The 22,539-nt window shown below is 48.6% G+C and overlaps 1 protein-coding gene across 8 annotated transcripts in view; it reads left to right on the top strand.

The window, feature by feature from the left end:
- The first annotated feature begins 2,222 nt into the window (after positions 1-2,222).
- PPFIBP1 (PPFIA binding protein 1) overlaps positions 2,223-22,539 on the top strand; it is a 119,746-nt gene continuing 99,429 nt past the window's right edge. For 3 of the 8 annotated variants that reach the window (XM_055711344.1, XM_055711341.1, XM_055711337.1), the window contains exon 1: positions 2,224-2,413. The gene's annotated coding sequence lies outside the window, so the exon portion shown is untranslated. Of the gene's footprint in view, positions 2,414-22,539 lie in introns of all 8 variants that reach the window. The other 5 variants (XM_055711343.1, XM_055711339.1, XM_055711340.1 and 2 more) reach the window with 2 other exon arrangements.

Here is a 22,539-nt window from a genome sequence, read left to right as displayed (position 1 = left end):
GCAAGAATAACTGCATTAAAAACTGCACTATATTTATTACTCAGCAATGAGGCACAGGCAAAACCTCAGAACTGACGCACTGCAGATTTAGTAGAAGTGCTATTCATTGCGAGGGGCTTCACCTGAGAGTCACTGCCAGCGCTGAGCATGGTCCTGCCCGTGCCTCCACCCCTGGCACCCAGACACCCACTTTGTGCCTGTCATCTCAGGCTTGGAGCACATCTGCTCACCCCACTGAACCAGCCAAAAAATAACTGTAGTGCAACACCGTATCCCTACTTGTACCACACTGTGACCACACTGTGAAGGTGCAGAAAACTCAAAGTACCACCCAAAGAAGATCATGTAAGACAGTGTATGCTGTGCCTTCAAAATGCCTCTGACAGCTCTTGAAATACCGGGCTTAATGCCATTTATTGATTTGTAACCACGGAGACAGTATGTGTTCCCACTGCAAAGTGAGGGAAAAGCTCTTTCTCTTCATTTCCTCAAGCAGTGAAGACTGTTGGAAAATACTCCGACTGGTTGCAACCTCCTGCGGCCTTCACAGGAGGTATGAGTGAGATGTTTGCCTTCTCAGAGGCTGCTGCGTTTTTCACAAAGGTGGAGAAAATCAACCTTTCCTTGCAAACCAGCCTGGAACAAAAAGGGCTAAGCTATTTTGGGAGATGAGAGATAAGCAAGCCAGAAAGCCTTATCAGACATTTGTCTTAACTTGCAAAGGTATTTTCTTTGATGAAAGTATTCAAACAGTTTGAAATGTTCTGTCAGATCAGATTTGTTTTCAGGGAGATCTCACTCATACACCATCCTGACTAACAAAACCCTTCTGCATTAGGCTCTATAATAAGAATCTTCACTTTCAGGATTGAAGTGTAAAAAAAGGAGTCAACAAAACAGTCAATTCGGAAAACAAAGGCTGATGAATATCTGCCAAAGGATTGACAAAGATTTGAGGAAAGTGGGCAAAAAGACCAAATGTAGAAACTGATGCTACAGTGTCAAAACCCAGTTAGCCACCGAAGTTTTGAAGCAGAAGTACTAGACATAGAAGACAACAAAGAAAACCAAGGTATTTTAAATTGCATGGCTTGCATGCATTTCTTTTCTTGTAGTCTTAAAACTTGGATCCCCTGTTTAACCTGAGACACACTACAGCGTGACAGGCCAGTAACATGCCAGAAAAAAGTGTTTTGAATCGACTTGCCCTCTTTGCAAACAGTGCTTAAATAGCAAATGGTACCTTCCCCTTTTTGTCGAGAATTCAACATGTTTACTTTTATCATGCTTCTGAATGGAAACGTCCGCTTTTTTTAGACGTTATGGTCAGAAATGAAGTACAACGAAATCATTTTTTCCATGCACAAAAACATTACCTGAAGAGTTTTGTCTAACTTTGCCTTTGCAGAGGAGATGGGACGAAGAGCTCTGAAGTAAATAAATACAAAGTTTTGAGTCAATACAAAACCAAGAGTTAGTTGGCTGGACGTGGCTGCCAAACCGAGCCCCCAGGTCCACCAGCTGTGTGGCTCGGCTCCTGCAGGAGCACCGAGGCCTCCGCCGACCATTTCGCCATGCAACAGGCACAGGCCTGGCTGGTTTACTGGGGTGGGCGCCAGGCAGTTGATGGAGCACACCCGGCCCCCCGGCGGGCGCCCGTCGGTGTGATCTCTGCCTCCCGCTGCGGCACCTCGCTGGCTTCTCGGGCCGTGGCCAGCCTCCCTCCCTCCCCAAGGAGCCGTCTGGGGGGGTGACGCTGCTTCAGCCCAGCCGGGGGCCGGGCCCCGAGGCGCGAAGGTGGGCAAGGAGGGCGGCAGCCACGGGGCGGGGGCGGGAAGCCCACCGGGCACCCCGGGCTGTTCCCCCGAGGGGGGCTCAGCGATCTCGGGGGCTCGCAGCCGACCCAACCGCAGCCGACGCCGGGCAGCCCCGCCGGCGGGAGGCCGCCCCTGCCCGGCCCTTCACCCCACCCGCGGCCCGGGAGCGGCGGCGGGCAGCGCCTCCTGAGGCTCCCGTCGGGCCGAGGCTGATGGGCCGCAGGGGGGGGCGGCCCGGGTCCGGCGCCGAGCCTGCCCCGCCCTCCGCCCGCCGGCGGCGCCGAGTGACTGTCGTCGGGCCCAATCAGGGCGCCGGCCCGGCCCGGCGCTGCCGCCCGCCCCGTCGGGGAGGCCCAGCCCCGGGGCGGGGAGCGAGGCGAGCGCCCGGCGCGGCCCGGCGCGGCGCGGCCCCGCTGGGTCCCGGCCGCCGTGTGCGAGGCGGGGCCGCGGGCGGTGCAGGGCGGGGCGCAGGCGGGGCCGGCCGGGACGGGGCGGGCGGCGGAGCGGCGCGGACCGGACGGTGGCGGGGGCTGCCCGGAGCCGGCAGAGGCGGAGGCGCGGCCGCCGCGGGAGGGCCCGCCGGGGTTTGGGCGCAGGTAAGGTTCGCGCCGGGGCGCCCCCGGGGCCCGGCCCCGCCGTCCGAAACCGAACCGAGCCCGACTGCCGCAACTTTGTGTCCCGGCGGGCAGAGCCCCCGCCGCGCCCTTCCCCACGGCCGCCTGGCGCGGGCGGCAGCGCGCACCGACGGCTCCTGCCGCGCCGTGCGGGCCGCAGCGGGGCGGGCCCCTCCCCTCCCCACCCCGCCGCCATGGGCCCCGGCCGCCTGCCCTGCCTGGGGGCCGCGGGGGTCCCCCCGGGGAGCGGGCGCCGGGCGCTCCAGGCGTGGGCTGGGAGTCCGCCGTGCGCCCAGCGCCGCGGGTCCCCCGAGCGCCGTGCGGGAGCGGGGAGCGGGCCGCGGGCCGCTTTCGGGGCTGGCGGGGGTGCGGCCAGGGGCTCCCCCTGGGCCCGGCAGGCACCGGCCCGCTCCCGGCCCTCGGGCTGCGGGTGCTCCCGCGCCGCGCTCGGTGCAGCCGAGCAGGGAGGGGGCAGAAGCGCAGTTTCGGAGGGAGGGTCGGTAATCAGCTCCTGACCCGCTGCGACTTAAGCGCTGACGTCGCTTTTAGGGACTTTTTGGGGAGAGGTCGGCTCCGGTTTGATCTTTCCAGGCTTTAGTAGGACGCTTCAGTCACAAGTACCGCGAAACTTCGGTTGTGAGTTTTATCTTGGACTGACAAAGCTGCTCTGATTTAAGGCCTGGGGTTCTCACATCCTGTAATTATTTCTTCTAAGTCTGTGACTTCTAAAGGCTGAAGTAGCTGTGCCAGCTCACACCCTGGCTGAGGTGCAGCTGTAGCAGTAAAAAGGTGCTTTGCACCTACATAGTTATTTCTGTTGGGGGGGGAAATGAGCTTCGGTGTTAAATGGTTCGCTGTGGTGTAACAGCATGTGCGTGCTGTGTCGTGGAAAGTGCTGTGCTGCCGATCTTGTGCGGAAATACAGATGAAGTGTTTAGGGCTCAGGCTTGGCTCTGTCTGAGCCTTCAGAGACTCTGCTGGCTTTCCTTATTTTGGCCCAAGCACAGATACTACCAACAGCACAATGTGTAAGCTCTGGTATGTATTGCAATGGCAGCACGATTGAGCAATACCGAGTGTCTCTGCATTCCAAAAAGTAAACAGCAAAAATGGGTCACAGAGTGAGAATATTCTCCATGCTTACATGATCAAGTATCAGAGAGGAAGATGTTCCAGTGTGCCAGCTCCAGCTTTACTGCTTCTGCTAAAGGTAGCAGCTATAGCTTGAGGATTTACATTTGTGAAGGACAAAAGGGACTTGTAATTATAATAAAAACCGTGAGTATGGGTTTCACTAAAACCAGCGTGCTCAGTGAGGCAGCATGGCAGGTCAGTTCAAGAGGCATCCAGGAAACTAGGGAAAACTGAAATCTTGTTAAGCTCTCAGTTCCGAATGCAGCAAGCATTTTGGCCTCTCGGCTTCTTCACATCAGTAAGAAATTAAGAGCCGAAGTGCTCCCTAGTTTGGCTTAGTACCTGTCCCGCGGGAGTTTTGACAATAGGATTTATTGCAGTTTCTTGAAAAGCTGTATCAGATAGATCAGCTCCTAGAAGCAGAGGGAGTTGTTCAGTTTTCTGGTGAGAATGACTGTCAATGGCATGCTGCGTAGCTCATAAGTTAAGGTTGGTGTTCCTGTGCTGAGAGTATGAGGTTGATGTTTCGCTCCTCCCTGAAGGCAGTGGGAGCTCCACCTGTTTGCCTGGCTCTGGAGTGGGGCCCTTTGGAGCGGGTTCCCTCTTCAGCAGCATTGCTCCTGCTTTGAGGCACGCTGCCTTTGAACAAGGTGCTGTTAGGTATTGAGCAGCTACTAACCCTCTTAAATGAGGTAAGCGCGAGAACCCGAGTCCAAATGCATAGGTCCAGATTCAAGCACTTCAGTTTTGGCGAGTTTTGCCCTGGGTTTTCAGCTGTTTGCTGGATTAATTCTGGGTTTAAGAGTTCTGCTGAAGAACGTTTAAGTTGATTGTCCTGTGCGCATGTGTCTGTAGCAGATCCATGCTCTGGAAAAAATGAGTGAGTAACGTTTCTGCTTGTCCCTGAAATGCAGGGTGGAGTGCCTTGAAGTCAGGGATATCATATGGGGCAGAAAGCTGTGGTGCATGTCATCTTTTTTCCCCCTACTTAAATGCAAATCCTGTTTCCGTTTTGGGTTGTGCTGCTTGTGCAGTGTAAAAGATGTTGCAGGAAGGAATGGAGTCCTGATGAAAATGCCTGTGGAGATGTATGGGGAGACTTTGCTTGTGACATGTCAACATGAGGATAATTGTTAACATTCCTGAAATTACAGCCATTCCCGGGAGACTGAGGTTCCCAGGTGGTGCTGCCAGCCTGTCTGGTCCCTTTTCTTGCTAGCGATGAGGAGGACAAAGTCTGGTCCCTGCTCACTGGTCAGGTCTGGATGGCCTGAGGACAGGCGGTGCTGCCTGTTATGAGGTGCATGGTACAGCATCCTTCAGGAGGTTTTGTGTCTCTTGAATCCATCCAAAAGGGGTTTCTGTGGTTTCTGTCTTTCACTACTTCAAGGAGCAGTTTCAGTGAAGGGAAATTCCTTCCCCTGAAGAGGTTTAAAACCAAAGAAGATTTAGTAACTTTCTTGACAGTGGTGTGATCACATCAAAATATACCTTTGTACTCATTACAAGGTAGCGTTGCTGTGAACTCGTTTGAATAACTACTTTTCTTTGTTGTGCTTTGCTTTATGTGTTTTCTGTGAAGGCGCAGGGAGCATGGAGAGCTGGTCAGATCACAAATCTGGTACTGATGGTCAAAAAATGTATCTGACTCTTGGCGTGGGGCAAGAGCAGCACGAGAAATAAATACCTGTGACTGGAAAGTCCACTAATCTGCAGTAGTTTTCAACAGAGAAAGTAGGAGCCCAAATAGGCTAGATTTAGGGAGGTAGTGGAGCATCCTGGAATTCCTGTGTTAGAGATGGTCAGTAAAGCCCCTGTCCTGCTGCTGAATTTGCGTGCTCTTCCTTAAGAAGGTGCTGGTAACCTCTGGCTGAGCTTATAAATGGTGATACGCAAGTTAGGTTGGTATACCTGAGACAGGTTCTTCTCGTACTTACCTCTGTTAAATTCAGGCTTCAAAGCAAAACTCAAGTTATGTTGCTGCTTTAAAGCTGTACAATAATGATCTGACCTATTTCTGTCTGGCCAAGCCACGTCTGTAAACTTATAAACGTAAGGAACAGGTTTATTGGAAGGTTCAGGTGGGTTTTGTTGTGCTCACTCTTCTTGTGAGCAGCCTGTGCATACAGCAGTGCATTAAGAATACTTAAAAACACTTAATACCTTCATAAATAAAACCACTCATACCTTCCTGTTGCTACCTACCCGTACCACTTGGGCTGAATAGTACCCCTCCTCCCCTATTTGTAACTGTGAGATCCCGTTAGCGACTTTGCTTTTGGATCCAACCCAGGAGAGGTAAACTACATTGCCTTGCCTCGTGTTTACTGTTGGTGTTTATACCCAGACATTTATTTAGCATTTATTTAGCTTCTAATGTAAATCCCTACCCTGTCTTGACATACTGTAGTTTTGTTTGTGTGCTCAGAGCCTAACTGGTGTGTCACAGTGTCTCCTCAGCAGGTACACTGTCTCTTCCTTTATCAGTCTTTGCATTGGTGCTGACTTTTTTTCAGTTTTGAGTAGTAAGGGCATCAGCCTTCCCTGTGTCTTGGTAGGAAACTGACTGTTAGGGCTGGGAAGTTGACAGCTGAACAGGTGAACAGTGAATGGAGAAAGGGTGGCCGTTTAACGGCAGCTTCAGAAATTGGTGAAGTTTACTGTTTAAATAGCTCTTTGAAAACGGCAAGTTTACAGGCATTAATCTTGGCATAACATAGGAAAGGCTCCATGTTATTCCTGAGAGATTATTTCTCTTGCTCAGTGTGTAGAGAAGTCGGCATCCAATTCAGAATTAAAGCTTGGTCTTTCTTTTGTACAGGATGGTGTTTCTCTTGCCATGGTGTTGTTATCTGCAGTTGCTACATGTTTCCAACTTCAGCAGATGACCATGCTAAGTCATAACACCTGTCTTGCTGTGTTTCTGGTGGGATCTTTGCTTTGCATGTCTTCTTGCTCAGCTGTGAACACACCTTGAGACGCAGGGAACAATGCATACATTTCCAGCACCCCCCCCCCCCCCCCCCTCCCAATGACTTGTGTGTTGGTTCAGCTCAGGCTGAGGATAGTGGCCATTTGTTATTTTTCCAGTAGTGTTTGCTGCCAAGATAGTACTTTATTTCTGCTTAAAGGCTGGATTTTTCCGTTAATAACTCAGTCATCACACTGGATTTGCAGTTGCTTGCCCATGGTGTATATTGCCCTTGCTATGGGCATATATGATTTCCTGATATCCTTTAGCTTCCAGAGTACTTTGTTCCTCTGTGACTTCTGCTGTACATGAAGAAAGTGTGGTGGGTTACAGCTTTATCCTTTTTCCAATGGCTGTGCTTCTGTTTCTGTCAAAAGGCCAAGATAAACCAATTATGTAAAGAGCTGATTTCTTTTCTCCGTGGAAATATATTTAGATACAGGTCTTGCAGCTAGTCACAGCTATAGCTTTTCTTCTGCTTGCCCCTGTCTGGGTCACTTCATCATTAATGGGGGAGGCAGGTGGAGAACTTGGGAAGGGCTTTGGCTGTGCAGTACGGCCTCGCATACCTGATGTATCCCCTGAGTGGGAGTCCTGTGCTTTCTTCCTGCTGAGCACTTCGCCTTTCCAGGCTGGTAGAGCTCATGCTTCATCAGAGCACTCTTCTCTAGAGGAGCTCTGTGGGGGAAACGTTGTTAAATCTTACTCTCGTGCCTTGCATGTTGCATCTTCTCCCATATGTTGTCTCAGGACCATGAGGAATGGCCCCGGTGAAGAATGGTTCTCTTTCTTCAAAAGCATGGTGCAAGTTGAAATCTTGCTAAAACTGCTGGGGGATGCAAAAGCCTGGCTCCCCCATATCACATGAGAGTACCTGGGCAGGGAGACGAATCTTCTGTCTAGCACTGGTCTGGAAACCTCTGTCCTAGTTTGTGTTAAGGTAAGGATGCTCACTTTCCCTTCTACCATTCTGCATCATTAATCAGTGCGATTTGTGTCAAAGAACAAGGACCAGAGGCCATTTAAGCAGTCTCTGGCTTGTGGTGTTTGAGGTAAGATAAAAATAACAAAAAAATGTCACTTTAAGCAGCCATTTGCATACATCTTGATGGTCATCGTAGGCATAGTTTTGTAACTCTTGCATGAATAAAATCCCATTGAATGCCACCTGTGTACAGAAGGCTCTGAGATCCAGTACACTGATCCAAATGTTGATTTGTACTTGCATCTTTCTTTATAGGCTTTTTGCTAAATATGAGTGGATAACTTAAGGCTGAGATTTGAGATGGCTGTTGCAGCATCTGAACTCTAAACTGGAGAATCTTTGTGCTGTCAAAGACAGCTGTCTAATTGTCTCAGATTGGAAAAATCTGAAAACTACTAGCATGAATCAGCTATTTTAAATCAAAGGGTTGTCCTGGCTCTAGATGTGACACATTTGGGAGAACAGTTTTATTTTCTTCTCTGACATGTGTCAAAGTAAGAGGAAATGGTAGTGATTTGGTCCTTCATGCCTTTTTTCAGACTGATCAATTCTGAAACAAAAAATCTAGGGAAAAAATAACAGTGTATATTTTATATATGAGTGTAGAATATAATCCCAAAATAGTTTACGGACACTATAGTGGTTGTGAAGGGAGACAGAGTGTATGCAGTTTTTGGTTGGTAACAGAAAGATAGCTTTAATACTGTAAGACCAAACAAACTGCCCAATAAATAACTCCCCAACCTCCTCGTTCTCAAATCTTTCCCCTGTAAGTGCTCTTTTGTGAAAGACAGAAACAAGAACATACATGCATTTACCAGACCAGCAGCAGGATCTATTTTTGGGGATAAGGAAGGGCGGCGCTGTTTGATGCCGCGGCAGCTGTGCACACAGCTGTCCATGTGCTCTGTCAGCGGGCATGGTCATGGGAGTCTGGTTCTCTCCCAGCTTTGTGGTTGGACATTCATGGGCCAAGGAGTTCAGTGTAGCTCAGTGTGAGTCCCAAGGATTTCAGGCCAACTTCTAAAATTCAGAAGGAAGGTCCTTAATGATAACGATGTCTTTCCTTGCTGTAAAGAAGAGTGGTTCGGTGAGTGACTTGGAGGCTGTTCTGTTGGCCTTTGCCCCTCGATGCAGAATTTGGCAAAAAAGTCAGAGCTGGTTTCTGTGTCTGCAGCAGTAAGGCGCGGTTAAGGTTTATGATCACGCTTGTGCTTAAAGAAGTGACCAAGCCCTGGCTCGCAGGCTGTGTGCTGTTCACGGTAGTTTTTGTGGCCTGTGGTTTACTGCTGGCTGCCTGCTCTCCCAGGGGCGCTGCAGGTAGAAGGCAGGAGGAGGATGGGTGCTACATGCACAGAGCTTCATCCGAGGTTCTTGCAGTGTGTCGGATGCTTTGAGGATGTGCTGGGTTTGCTGAGTGTGCTTAAACTGTCTGTTCTGTGCTGCTGAGTGTCTTTCCACAGCATGGGTCTTGATCTGAGCAAAATTTAATTTCAGATTACCTCCAGAGTTCAGGGAACTTCAAGTCCATTTAGAGGATCCAGAATAATCCAGAAAGTCTAGGTTGGTGTTTTATGGAAGTCTTGACTTGATATTTTCTCTCTAGATCAGGGGTCCTCAAACTACGGCCTGTGGACCGGATACGGCCCCCCAGGGTCCTCAATCCAGCCCCCGGTATTTACAGAACCCCCCTGCCCGCCCCTCCCCCCCCCGCCAGGGGTTGGGGGGGAAACCAAGCAGCCGCAGATGACTGCCTGCCGCTTCATCCGTGCGCTGTCCCCCTGGTTAAAAGGTTTGAGGACACCTGCTCTAAAGTATGTGTACTCACTAGCTATAGCCATGTGTGTGATGTTTAGGCAGAAACACACCCTTTGTGAAACACGGGAAGAGTGTAAGTACTGTTGAAAGAGATGAGCTATTTACACTAGCCCAGATCACAGGGAGTGTAAAGGGTGGAGAAAAGAGCATGCAGGCCCTTTGGTCTCCATGTTGTTGGGCATCATGAGGTTGGCACGTGAAAGTGTTTGTAAGATCAATTTAAGGTTCTGCTGAGTGTGAAGATGATGATTAACGTCTGCCTTGAAAAGCAGGTGAGGAAAAGTATCTTCATTGTAAAAAAAGCACTGAGCTGTTTCTGTGTTTCTGAAAATAGTTACTATCCCACAGGGTTGTAGCACTTATGTTCTTGTGTTCTCTACAGCTTTGCAAGGACACAGCTAGGGTGGGTTTATAAAAATCACTCTTGACATATGGAGACTGCCAGAATCTGTTTTCTCTTAGGCTTGGATCAGGTAGTCATATGGAAGGAGTCCTGTGGAGACAAGGTGTTGGCAAGGAGAGGGAGCATGTAGTCTATTGGGATTTCAGCTTGAGTGTGAATGGGTAATTCGTAGATGTCAGCCATGTGATTGTGTTGGTTTGCCTTATTTTGGAAGCTTTTCTTGTGGATTCTAAGTGTTTCCTCTTACCACCCTGGTTTAGGTTTATAAACCTGTGCTAAAGTGTGGCATGGGTTCATCTTGTCCGTCCCAGAGGAGTGTTGGGAGCTTGCCTGGTGGGGTGTGCTGCCGCCCGGAGCTGCTGTGTGCGGGATGCGGTGGGAGGCAAAGGCTGGGCTGTGGATGAGGTTGTGGCTGTGTAGGAGCAGGAAGCATTTCTGGGCGGGGACCTGCATTGGTTTCCCTATCCAAACGTCCAAGCTGGAAAACACACTTTATGGTGGGAGGTAGTGGTCTGATGGCTGTGCTCCCTGTGCTGCTCAGCTTGGAGCCTTTTTCCTCTCTCTCCTGCACTGGAAGTATCTGATAAACTTTTGTTAAATGAGAGAGGAGGGATGGTATGTTGAGATCCTTTTTTTAAGAACCAGAGAAAAATTTAATGCTTCCCAAAATGCTGGTACACTGAAAATGTACGCCGTGGCTGACAAGTGTAACTTACCTGCTGGGGACCTCTGTGCTGTGAGGCAGGGGGCGTTCATGTTGCAGCTGGAGGCTGAAGTAGCCGTCCTTGGTGGCTTCTCTCAAGATCCAAGTTCAAATGGCCGTTCTTCTGGAACAGGGTGTGCATTATAGACAATTTCAGTGGGTTAGTGGCTTACAGAGAGGGTGAAGTATCAGGACATGTTAGAGCAGCCGAGGCACACGGAGCGTTCCCCAATTCCTGCCTGCAGCTGTATGCAGAGTGGAGCAAAGGTCTTCTTCGAGAGGAGGTGGGTGTGTTGAGCAAGTAATCTCCAGGAAAGGCATATGGTAGGTAGATGCCTCCTGGTGGGTTCAGGTGCTGGCTTTGTGGTAGTGTCCTCTGTCCTGCTTCCAAAACAGGATTAAGCAAAGGAGACTATTTCTTTACTTTTAATTAAAATCTCTGGGAAGTTGGTTTTGGTTCAGAGCAGACCTGAAAAGGCTTGTCAGCTGGATCTTAGAGCCATCAGCATTTTTTTTCTCCACTTAACTGAAGCTCATTTAACTTGTGACAGCACTTCTAATTTGTTATATTTCTAAAGGAAACATCACGGGAATGTTCAGAAATGCATATTTATGTTTCTTGCCTAAGCTTAATTTGGCTCTAAACTTATTTTTCTTATTTCAGTAAAGAAGAATTTCTTGTCTTAGGCTGGGATATTTTCCTATATTTCGTAGTTTTTGTTTGTTTGCTTTTTGGTTTTGTGCTTTTTTTTCCCCTCCTCCTCTAGAAAGAGCATATAGTGCCTTACCTTGGTCTACACCTTCCCTTGGATGTGAAACATGTAATTAACAGGTCCTAACCAGAAGTATCCTCTCAGAGGTTTCCTTACTCACCCTGGAGCTGGTGTTGGGCCTCTGGAGTAGTGCTGGGTAGAACCACTGCAACCTCTGATGGTGCTGGACAGAAATGTGTTTTTTGGGGTATCCTTGGGGTATGTAGCACTGCCAGGGATTTGGACATGGTGGAGGAGTGCACATCCCTTCCCACCACCCTTGCTTGGGAGGGCTGGAGCCTGTTTTGGTGGGGGAACCCAAGGAGGTGTGTGCAGCATGGCTCCATGCTCTGAGCGCGTGGGAGGATGCTGCTGGGTCAGGGGTGCAGATGTGCCCCCTTCCCCCTGCAGTGCTCCAGGGGGAGGCATGTAGCTGTTCAGCAACAGCACCTGAGGCCAGGCTGTGCCCCACAGCCCGGGGCTGCTGCAGTCGCATGGCATACCTCTGGCACCTGGTGGGGCATGCCACCAGATTTCGTGGTGCTGCTGTGAAACTGGGATGCTGTGTGTGGTGCTGGGGTGGCAGGAACACCTGGGAGCAGCTGGCTGTGGGATGGGGTGAGTCCTGGGGCCACCCCATGGCATTGCCCCTCTGGCTGGCTGCAGAAGGATGTGGCAAAGCTGTGACCAGGGCATTGTGAATGTGGGCCAACCTGACTGGTGCTGAGTGGTGAAAGCGTATGTGTGCTGTCTAGTCAAAGTGCTTCCACCCATTGCAGCTGGTGGCACTGGTATGCCCCGAGAGTGGTAGTGGCACTCCACAGCTGGCTTCTTGGAGAGCGTAAAGGATGATTAATCCTTCCCCACTTCCAAGCCTTCACACGAATTAACAAAGTAGTATTGATGATATAGTTGCATAGATGGATGGACATTACCTGAAAGGAGTAGTAATGGGTCTGTCATAGGTGCAAATGTTTCTGAAGCAGTCGCATCTTGCTTGCTCTCTCTCCGTTTGCAATATTGCTTGAGAACGTCCTTTTGGTGAGCAGCCGTGAGGCTTTAAATGCAGTGTGGCGATGAGAAGATTGAGATTTGTTTTCAGGGTGGTGCTCGTAAACTTCCTGCAGCTTGGTGATAGAGATAATTCTGCAGGTTCTGGCTCTATTGTTGTGACTGGGTCTAAGGTGAATTTAAGAAAAATGTTTTGGTTGAACAGGCTTTCCTTTCTGTTTTATCCAAAGGGAAAAATCCGTTAGGAGCCTGATCTGTTGTTCTCATTACTGAGGGAGTTTCTGAACAGGATCTAAATTCATAATTATTTGCACATCCTTATCTGTGTGACACAGTGTTTTCCTGGTCAGTATCTCAGGTTTCAGACTCATCATGATGTGTGATCTTTAATCCACACACACAGAAGTGTTTGATCATAAAGGTGTCAATATGGTGAAAGGCATTTCTCTCAGAATCATTTTGGGCAGCATGGTAGAATTGGCTGCTGAGGACCAGCATTTGCTTAGCTTACAGCAAGCTCTGGAGCTGCTGTTGGAAGGAGGGTGAAGTGCAGGATCCTTCGACTAGTCGTCTGTCGTCTGTCGCAAGGCTGTAATGCCTGGGGAGGGTGGAGAGGAGGTACTGACCTGCAAGGCCTGCCGAGGATGCCTAAAGGGAGAGAGGACTAGCCCAGCACATGACTGCAAGGATGGAGTCCTGCTGTGTCTCCAGAGAGCTTTGTGTCGGAGCAAAACCGCAGCACGCCCTTGGAGAGTGCCTCCTTTTGTGCAGGATGATGGTGGTGGCAGCTAGAAATGTTTTTCCTTTTGCAGCTGGTTGGGAGGCTGTCCCTCTGTTGCCTGCATGCTATATAGCGGTGTATGTTTATGTCCTTACTTGCAGAAGTACTAAAGCAGGACCTGGAGTTCAAGGCTGCCTCCGTGTTGCTGTCTCCATCTGAAATCTGTTTCCATTTTCTTCAGCTTCTTGCTCTCAGACCTTGTGGCACTTAAAACTCCCCCTTCCTTCCCCACTCTTCCAAGGAATTTTACAAAGAAATCAATAGCTGTCTGGTTATGACAGCAAAATGAAGAGGGCTGTAACGTCTCCATAGCTACCTAAAAGGTACTTGTAAAATGCTGGTGGAAGAGAGTGCCCTACAATTATCCCATACATTCCTTGCATGCAAACTGAAAATCGTTTGCATTGGTTAAGTAATTGCTGCGCGCTTGTCCAGTGATAAGTGTTTGGTTACTACACTAAATTTTTGTTACTTTAACCCTGTGAAGCTGAAAACCATTAATTAGTTTTACACAGAAAACGAATTGACCTGAACACTTAGTAGATTAGCTGATTGTAAATATACCAGCTTAATCCAGCTTGGTTTTTTTCTCGTGTTTCATGTAGCATCTGAAAAGAGACAGCTTGTGGCAAATTAGCTGGGGTGAGACTACAAAAAGATTGAATTATTCCTGTTTGAACAGTTCCCAGCATGCAAGCACTTGCTGCTTGGTTTGTACATCATCTGCATCTTGACTTAGCTTGCCAGAGCTGCTGTGATTGAGGTGAAAGTAAATAACCTCCAACTGGAAATCTTGCCTTTGATGTAAATGATACTTTATTTGTTAAGTGGCGAAAAATATCGTGGGGATACAATGAACAAATATTGTGGATGCCATGTCTTTTGAGTTTCTTGCAACAAATGTCTCGCCCTGTTGTGCTTCCGTGAAGGGAAGCTGTTTGACATGCTGTCCTGTGCTGTCCTGAAAAGTCACTTTGCTCATAGAGAAACCCAGCACTGGTATGAAAATGCAGTTGTCAAGACGTATGTGAGGTTGTGCTTGGCGTGCATCTGTGCCTTACGCGCTCTGTTCGCTTTGGGGCACGGCATGAAAACAACAGGCCGTAGAGTTAGGTCTGCCACATTTAGGCAAGGCTAAGCTTACTGTCAGGCATCTGTAAATGCCGAAGCAGTTGAAGCAGGGTGATGTTTCTGTAGGGACTTGCCTTGATATACTGATGTATCACAGCACCTCTGTCAGAGAGGATGGACTAAGGGGGTGGGGAAGCTAAAACACATGTGCTAATAGTTTAGGATTGGCCAGCTGGTTGTTTAGGACAGTGTATCCAGCTGGACTGCTGATGCTAAATTGGAATTTGGCTGTGATATTGCAATTAATTCCTCTTCTTACTAAATGTGCTGGATCATTTTCCTATGGCAGTGGTAACGAGGGCCTGGCTTTACTGTTGCATGTGGTGAGGAACGTTTCCCTTCCTTAGATCCAGTTGTGTTCATGTAGCTTCTGCAGAGCTGATTTAGGAGCAAGGGGAGGCGCAGGCGTGTGGTAGGTCTGTCTCTGTTTTTCTCTTTGAAAGGAAGAGTGGGACCCTACCACTTTTCCTCTGAGCCTCATTGGGTTTGCTATCTCTTTGCCCAAAGACATTGGGCTGTTTGTGGGTAAGATGTAAGGAGAGCGAGAAATAAAAATGCGTGACATACCTGCTAGAGGCAATGAAAGTCCCACTTTTGCTTCTAGTGAGAACTCAGCTTTGCATTGTCCAACTTGCCATGTTTTTCTGGAAAGAGAGGGGTTAATGGGGATGGAGACCTAATGATGGCCCAAGTGGAGATCCCTTTGCAGTTGTCCCTTTTGTCTGGGCAAGCTGTTAGGGAGATGGTTGGTGAAGGGAGGAGGACATCCTGGTACTGCTCCCCACCTCTGTGGAGGGAGCGGTGGGGTCTCTGCCGCTGAAATCTTTGGATGTGGATGTGAGGGGCAAGGAAACAGGCCCCCCAGGGAGTGTATGGGGTGCTGGGCTGGGCTGATGGGGGTAGAGGTGGGCTTGTTGGTTGGTGAGAGCTTCTCCAGAGCCAACTGCCGCAGAGCAGGTGACCCTGCTGGCTTGAGGAGTTAGAAGTCACAGAGTCAAAGTTGCAGCAGCACAGTCCAAAATACAGTTGCTTGCCATAAGAAAAAAGACCCTTCCAGGCTGTGAAGTTTTGGATTGCATGTGCTCAGTTAGCTGGTCGTCCCTGGTGTGGCAGCTGTCTGTCTTGCTATCCTACATCGCTGTGCTGCTGCCTGGCTGGGGCCAGTGTCCCCTGTCCTCTTGGCCCCTCCTGAGCATGGCGGAGAGGAAGAGTGGCCTCAGCAGCTGCACTGTGTGTGACCCTTGGGTACCTCTGTGGGCCCTGCTGGAGGACATGCTCCTTATGTGTCCTGCACCTGCCATGGGGTCCATCCTCTACTCATCCCTGCCCTCTGTACCGTCACCCGCTGTCTCCTATGGGCACACAAGGAAATTCAGAGTGCTGTAGTTTGTGGTGTCCTTTCTTTAATCCTTCTTGTCTAGCTTGTGCTGCAAAGCTTCAAGGCGAAGGTTTTGCCTTCTGTATGTAAAGCCTCATGCCTGGATCTAGTTGATGTTTATACAGAAGTGTGAGGGCAGCCAAAGGTTCTCCAGGGTCTGATAGAAGCCACACATGAAATTAATCCAAATTAAACTGCGTTAACTCATTCCATGATAAACAGGAGGCTACAGCACAGACTCAGCTTGTTGCATAGCTTTGAGACAGTGACGAATGAAAAGTGAATCCTTCTCCAAAAGTTTGCTGTGCCTTTATGAGGCTTGATGAAGTTTTGAGGCAAGCCAATACACCAAGCTCATTGTGTAGGCATTTGCGAGAAACGAGGCAGGTTTATGGGAGAGCACTGTGGGTCCAGAGAGTCAGTGGGGTGCTGGGGATAAAGCAGCTAAACAAAACGTGGGCCTGCTCAGGGTGAATCTGTGGTTGTGGACCTGCACGTGCCTCCCTGTGGAGGAGGGAGAGCTCAGGCTGCGTGCCCTGCTAACGTGGGCCGCACTGGAGCTGGTTTGCCTACGTGACAGGGTTTTCCGCACTGTTCTGCTATGCCCGCTTCCCCCTGCTCCGCAGGGATGCGGAAAGTAGGGGAAAACAGTCTGGTCAGGGCAGCCTTTGGGTGGGTGGGTGACAGCCCTGCCCTTGCTGCAGAGCCTTTTGTGGGGGACAGGGAATGCTGGAGGTTGGTTGGTGGCCCAGCTATCAATGGGGAGCTTGGCACTTCCCATGACAGCAGGAAAAAGTGTTGCTGGAGCTCTGGCCCTTGTCCCCTTTTCCCAGCACTGGTGTGAGGGGACGGTGGACTTCCCAGCAGTGATGGCATTAAGGACGGCCTTGGAGGCTGGGATGGTTTTCCCTGGATTGAGTTGGGGTCAGCTCTCAGAGGCATGGGGCTTTGCTGGTTTGTGTCTGTGAAGTGGGCACAGTTTTCCCAATGAGGTTTTTAGGCCCTGTGAAGAACAAAAAGCGTTCAAAAATGTGCATGCTCTGGGAGGTGTGCTGCTGTCAAAGAGCAGTGGATGCAAGAGATGGACCAGTGTAATTTTACAGTCCAGTTTACTCTGGGTTTTGAACAGTCAGAGCAGTGTGTTTCTCTGGAGGGTTTGCAACAGCGCCTGCTTCTTTGTGGGGCTGCGAGTGAGGAAGGATGGATACTGCCTCGGAGTTTGAAACTGCAGGTCAGCACGAGAGCACAGCGGTGCTTCTCCACCGGAAAGCAGCGCCTGCATGGTCTGGCTGCCTCTCCTGCCCGCGCAGAGGTTGTGTTGATCTGGTGGATGTGAATAGACCTGCAGGCTTTCTGCAGAGCTGTGATGTCTGAGGAGAGGCAGTTTCCAAGTGAAACACTGATTCTTAGCCACGATCCTGTGTGCTAACGGTGCCTGTATTGGAGAACAGGAGCAATTTTGTATTGTAGCATTTGAATCACGCATGTTGATTTGCCCCCCGCCCCCCCCCCCCCAAGCATGCTGCTTAGGAATAAGGATGGGGGAAATACTGCTGGTAGTGAAGAAGGAACTTTCTGACTGCACTTCTGGATCCCTCCTTCCCCATGGGCTGTGTGCTTGGCACTGTGGGACCATATTAACTACTTGTGTTTGGATTTCCAGAGAAGAGGCTTCCTCTCGAGACTTCCTATTGTAATTCACATCTGTGAAGCTGAATGCAGATGCTGCCTGTCAGGCTGAGAAGATTCATGTCCAGCTGTGGATGTACACAGGGGAGGAGGATAGATGGTATTTTGGCATCTGTAAAGACACCTTACTAAAAATAGGCTAAAGCTCATGAACCTGGGAGCAGAAGTTGTCCCAAAAGCCTTACTTGATGCATCTTTCCTTTCTTTTTTCCCCCCTTAAGGAATAATTATTTGGAATATGCTCTCTGTTTCACGGTTTGCACAAAATCTGGTTGTGCTCATGGAGAAGCTGCTGCTAGATGGATGGGGCCAGACTGAGCTCTGTTTGTAGCTCTGTCATTCCTTCCCTCTGAGGCTGGGATATGTTGTGTCCCTCGTTTTCACTGCTTTCTTGCTATCCTGCTTTTTATGTGTCTTTCTACTTCTGGATCCTGAGCTCCTCTGCGATGGGGCTGTCTGACTGCATAGCATGCAGAGCTCTTGCAGTATATGAGGGCAGATCGTACAGCTGAGTGGGAGCAACGCTTTTCAGGGAGGCACAGGTGATCAAGCGGTGCATGGAGGGGTCAGTATGTCAAAGCAACAGCTTTCCTGTGGTTTGAGCTGCTGCCTCTGGCTGTGTTTTATGTATTTGGTAGGGGCAACTGCTCCCATGCATGTAGCAGCCTTTGTCCCTGGGCTTCTTTGTTGTTTTGAGTCCTCTGTGTACCTTGATGCTGTCTTTCTTTCTCTGCATCTTTTTCCCTCGTCCCTTTCATGTGCATCCTCAGAGGTGATCTGAGGAGTCCCTGCCAGGACCCCTTGCAGGTTTTGGGCGTGGAACTGCCAAGCTCCCTTCTCTTCGCCAGTCTGGGGCCTCTGGCGGTGCAGAGCTGGCTTCATTTTAGGAAAACATAATAAAGCAGATCAGTATTAACTTGCCTTCATGGAGCTGATCCTAACTGCGGCTCAGTTGGATTATGTTAGCTGGTACCCAGAGGCTTCCAGATTTTAAAACTATGAAGCAACTTCGCCTGCAAACAGAGTGAGTGGTTGCTTGGCTGTGCTCTCGTAATTGTTTTCTGTTCATTGACTGCGTCGCTGGAATAGTACGAGGCGGTGTTGAATTTCTGGACAAGGCTTTAAACAAGATTTTCTGTCAAAATGCCTGACAAACCACCTGCTGTAATGCAGAATGTGGGTCTGTCTTTTTGCAAATTGAATTGTCAGAGAGCTCTTATGATTATTAAACAATGCTTTGTGTTAATTTAATTTCCTGTAAAAGATACAAGCTGTATGATTCAAAGAAACAATGCAAGCACTTAATCCAAGTAAAAGCAAAATTTCTATATCTGTGCATATACAATACTTAAATGTTTCCAATGGCATCATGTGCAGGGTGGAAGTATACAAATATACATAAAAGCCCAATACTTTAAAATTTGTCAGTTTTGAAGAAAGCATTTACTGAATGGAGAACTGAGTAATGAAAAACAGTCAAAGCCAGAAAGGAGAAAGCATCGATTTATTATCTTCTCGGGATGATGGAAGGAGGGATTTCCCGCCCCCCCCCCCCCCCCCCCCCCCCCCCCCTTGTATTTTGAATGAGTTTAAAACTGTGTTTCAGCCAGCTTGTGAATGGTCAGGATTCATCAGGTTTTGTGAGCAGAAGGGCTATTATTTGGGCTTTCTGGCTAGGTTCCAACTCGAGGAATCCCGATTCAGGGTGAAATGCCTTCCTGCTCTGGGCAAGCATAACTGTTCCCTCCCCCTCTGTTGCACAGGGACTGGCAACTTCACCTTTTTTTCCTGCTGGTGTCCTGCAGAACTGAGTTAAGCACATAGCGATCTTGCCCACTTATATTGAGCTTGATACTGGCTCCTGCTAGTGATGAAAGGCTCGTGTGTGCAAAGTAATGAATGATGCTCTCGCCACCCCTCCCCTGAAGAGAAGCTAAAGAGAAGAGCTTGTGAGGAGAGGTGGTCTCAGCTGTGTGTCCTGGTGGAGCTGGCCCCTTTTGAATGAATGGAACTGAAGTGATCTTTGGCATCCTTTGAAGGAAGGATACTGCTCTGGATAGCAGTAGCTCTGCTTGCAGGATGCCAAGGAATCTGCTCTGCTATATTTATATATAACACAGACTTTTAAAAATAAGTTTATATTACATATATTAAAATACTATTTTAGATATAGATAAATACGTATTTAAAAGTTGTGTTGCTTTCTGAATTTTTCCACAGGGTGTGATGGCGGTGTACTTGTGCACATGGCAGTGGGAAACTAGCAGGGAAAACTTGGAGGGCTTAGGGATCCCTGAGTGTTGTCTGCCTGCACTGGTGCTTAGGTATTGCTTAAATGGGCTTAATCGAACTTTTGCCTATGTCTCCTGCCAACTCCATTTTAAAAGTACCGTGCTCAAATTAAAGATGTAGGTGGGAGGTAAAGTTAGGGACAATGCATGAGTTAATTTTTCAATGTAGAAAAACTCTCTGCTAATTAGTCTGTTTATCTAAGTCCTGCAGCAGTTTAGCATTCTTGTTCTGTCATTTTCTTTCCCTGTGCCCTACTCTCCTGCTGGTCAGAGTTTGTCTTGCCTCAGAAGTGGCTGCTTACCAATAATACATGACGTGTTGTTCCTCGGGCTGTGTGTGTGTTATAAAATGTATTGTGAGTATAGCTGCCTGTGTCGTATTCCAAATGCTTTTTGTAGCAAGAAGCATGCTAATACAGTGTGGTCGATCTTGAACTGAATTTACTGGTTAGTAGTATGTCTCTTAAAATACCTAGCCTGCCTGAAGCTGGGAGTGAGCATAGCACGTGTGTGTTATCTAGTTGGTGTTCTCTTAACTGTGTGTTGTTAAAGAGCTTTTCTGTCTCCCATTGCTGCTGCAGCTATGCTCTGGAGGCCTGAAAGAAGTCTGCTATTGCGTACAAGCTTGAGCAGGTGCCCTTTGCAGGACTGCTTCATGGATAAGCAGTCCTCCACTCCTGCACTCGCTGGATCTTTCAGTTATCTCTCTGCTCCTGTAGTGCATTTCCGAGCTGAGTTCCCTGTGCATGCAGTGTGGGTCTACTGAGCTGTTCTGAGGCAGTGACCTTCCTTGTGCTCCCAAACTGAACGCTGCAAGTCACAGGAGGTACAGCTGCCTCACTTGGAGTCTCCTAAATTCTGTAAAAGGATTTCCTGGGAATAAAGGCTCTTATTGCTCTTTTTTTCCACCCCCCCCGCCCCCCCCATCTGCTAATTGTCTTGGCTTCTTGTTCACTGTTTTCTCCCTTTTTAAAAAGACTAGAGAAATAATGGTTTCTTTGTTTTTTCTTTCTGAATTGTTTGCTGCACTATCTATAGGGCAAATAAATCTCCTTTTTGCTTCTTCCTGGCCTAAGAGTACCTTTCATTTGAAAGAAACTGTAAATCTAAAATAACATGAATTATAGTTTGACCCTTGTTAGTTAGGAAAATAGTGATGTAATGAAATGGCTACTGGGAGGACCAGTAAGACAAATCATACAGGCCTTTATTTGTCATTTTCCTGGCTCTGCTTCCCAAATAGCCCTGCACTTCGCCAAAATTAGTTCCTAGCCATTGCAGCTATAACACCATATGGGGCTTTAAGTTTGCATTGACACAGGCAGTTGGCTGGATGATCAGCTCCATTGAATTTAGACTGAACAAAGGCGGAGGGATGACTGGCGAGGGGTTGCAGCAGATCTCCCTGCTGCCCCATGCAACCTGGAACAATCTTGCCCTGCCAAGCTGGTGGCCACCTGTGGGAGCTGCTTGCCAGATGTGCCTGCCAGCAGTGCAGCCCTTCTCTCTCCCTGGCTGGGCAGGCTGGAGCAGGAGAGTGGTGGGATGGCCATGCGGCAGGGAGAGCCCCTTCTTCCAGCCCAGGTTAGAGGCAGCCTCCTTGAGGAGAGCGCTCGGGTAGACATACGGCCTCTCTCGCTTCCTTCAGTTTTCCTCCCTTTTCCCACCCCACCCTGCCCCTTCAGACCATCTCAGGGCTAACTGCAGCTGCTCAGGGAAGCAACTGGCTCCAGCTCCTGAAATCAGTGGGTACATGTACATCTGGATTGTTGTCTTTTGGGGTTTGTGACTAGACTGTGTCTTCACCACTGTAAAGGATCTGTGACATGAAAGGACTTTGAAAACATTCAACATTGGTTTAGCCCTGTCCTGGCACCTTCTCCCTCTGCGTTCATGATGTACAAGTACAAGCATCAGAACTTGGCTTTCTGGGACTAATCCAGCCTTGGCTCGAGGAAATGGATATTTAGGCAGTGCTCCATTAAGCCAGTGCTATAACCTTGTAAAAAGTGCTCTTCGAATCGAAAGCAGTTCCTTTATGTTCAGACAGAGAAAATGTTTGGTGTTAGCCTGGGTTAGCAGACTCTCCTGTGGATCTTATTCAATGCTCTCTTACTTTCTTGACTTTACAGCACCGTTGAGTCATGCCTCATTTTGGCTTTTTGGTCTGTGTGGTTACCATGTAGGATATCCCAGCTGCAATCCTCCATCTGCTGCAAATCTGATGGAAAACTGTTGTAAAGCACTCGATTTAAGTTAGTTGTTGAGGAGACTTGTATCGGCGCATTGACCCTTTGAAAAGGTACTGAGGGTGGATTATGCAAAGTTCAGCTTTCAGACTCTTTCCTGGACCCTCACATGTTTGTTTGTTTGATTTTGTCTGTATCAACAAAGCTTATTTTTAACTCTGTATCAGCATACTTGTATGGAGGCTCAAAGATTACCTTTGCATTTATTAAAGCTGACTTCACAGTCTTGGATTTGCATAGTTTTAACAATGTTACAATGTGCAATTTTTAATTAAAAGTAGTAGAACCCTTGGATAGGAAGACAAAACCTTAATTGTTAATAAAGTACAATTAAGTTTCTCAGTACCTAGCTAGTAATTACACAAATCTCACTGCAGTATGGAAAGACTGTTAGAAAACATGGAAGCGTAGAGATGTGTAGAAGAAGGTTTTTGCACGTACTGACTGTGAATTGCTCTGCTCCTAAAAAAGACATTTTTTTTTTGTCTTATATAGTACTATTTTTGCTGTTCAGAGTTTGTAACTGCAGCCTGTGCTTTTGCTTGGGGTGGACAGTTTTAAAGAGCTAAAGCCATGAGGTTAGCGTGTCATGAGGTGCTGCAAACCAGTGATCCATTTTAGCTTCCTTGGTGAGCATTTACAGAAATTTTGAGGGCTCAGCAAGGACTTGGACTCAGCCAGAAACAAAATAATCTGTCATGAACACTCTTGAATTACAGGGAAGGCTGGATACAAATCCGTGCTCCCTATTTTTGACTCACTTGTAGGGAGTGGTGGTCAGTGCAGGACAGTGATTAATTCAGCAGTGACCT

The sequence above is a fragment of the Falco cherrug genome, chromosome 5, assembly GCF_023634085.1.
Source record: "Falco cherrug isolate bFalChe1 chromosome 5, bFalChe1.pri, whole genome shotgun sequence".
In the NCBI taxonomy this organism is placed as follows: Eukaryota; Metazoa; Chordata; class Aves; order Falconiformes; family Falconidae; genus Falco; species Falco cherrug.
This window is presented reverse-complemented; position numbering and strand designations above follow the sequence as displayed.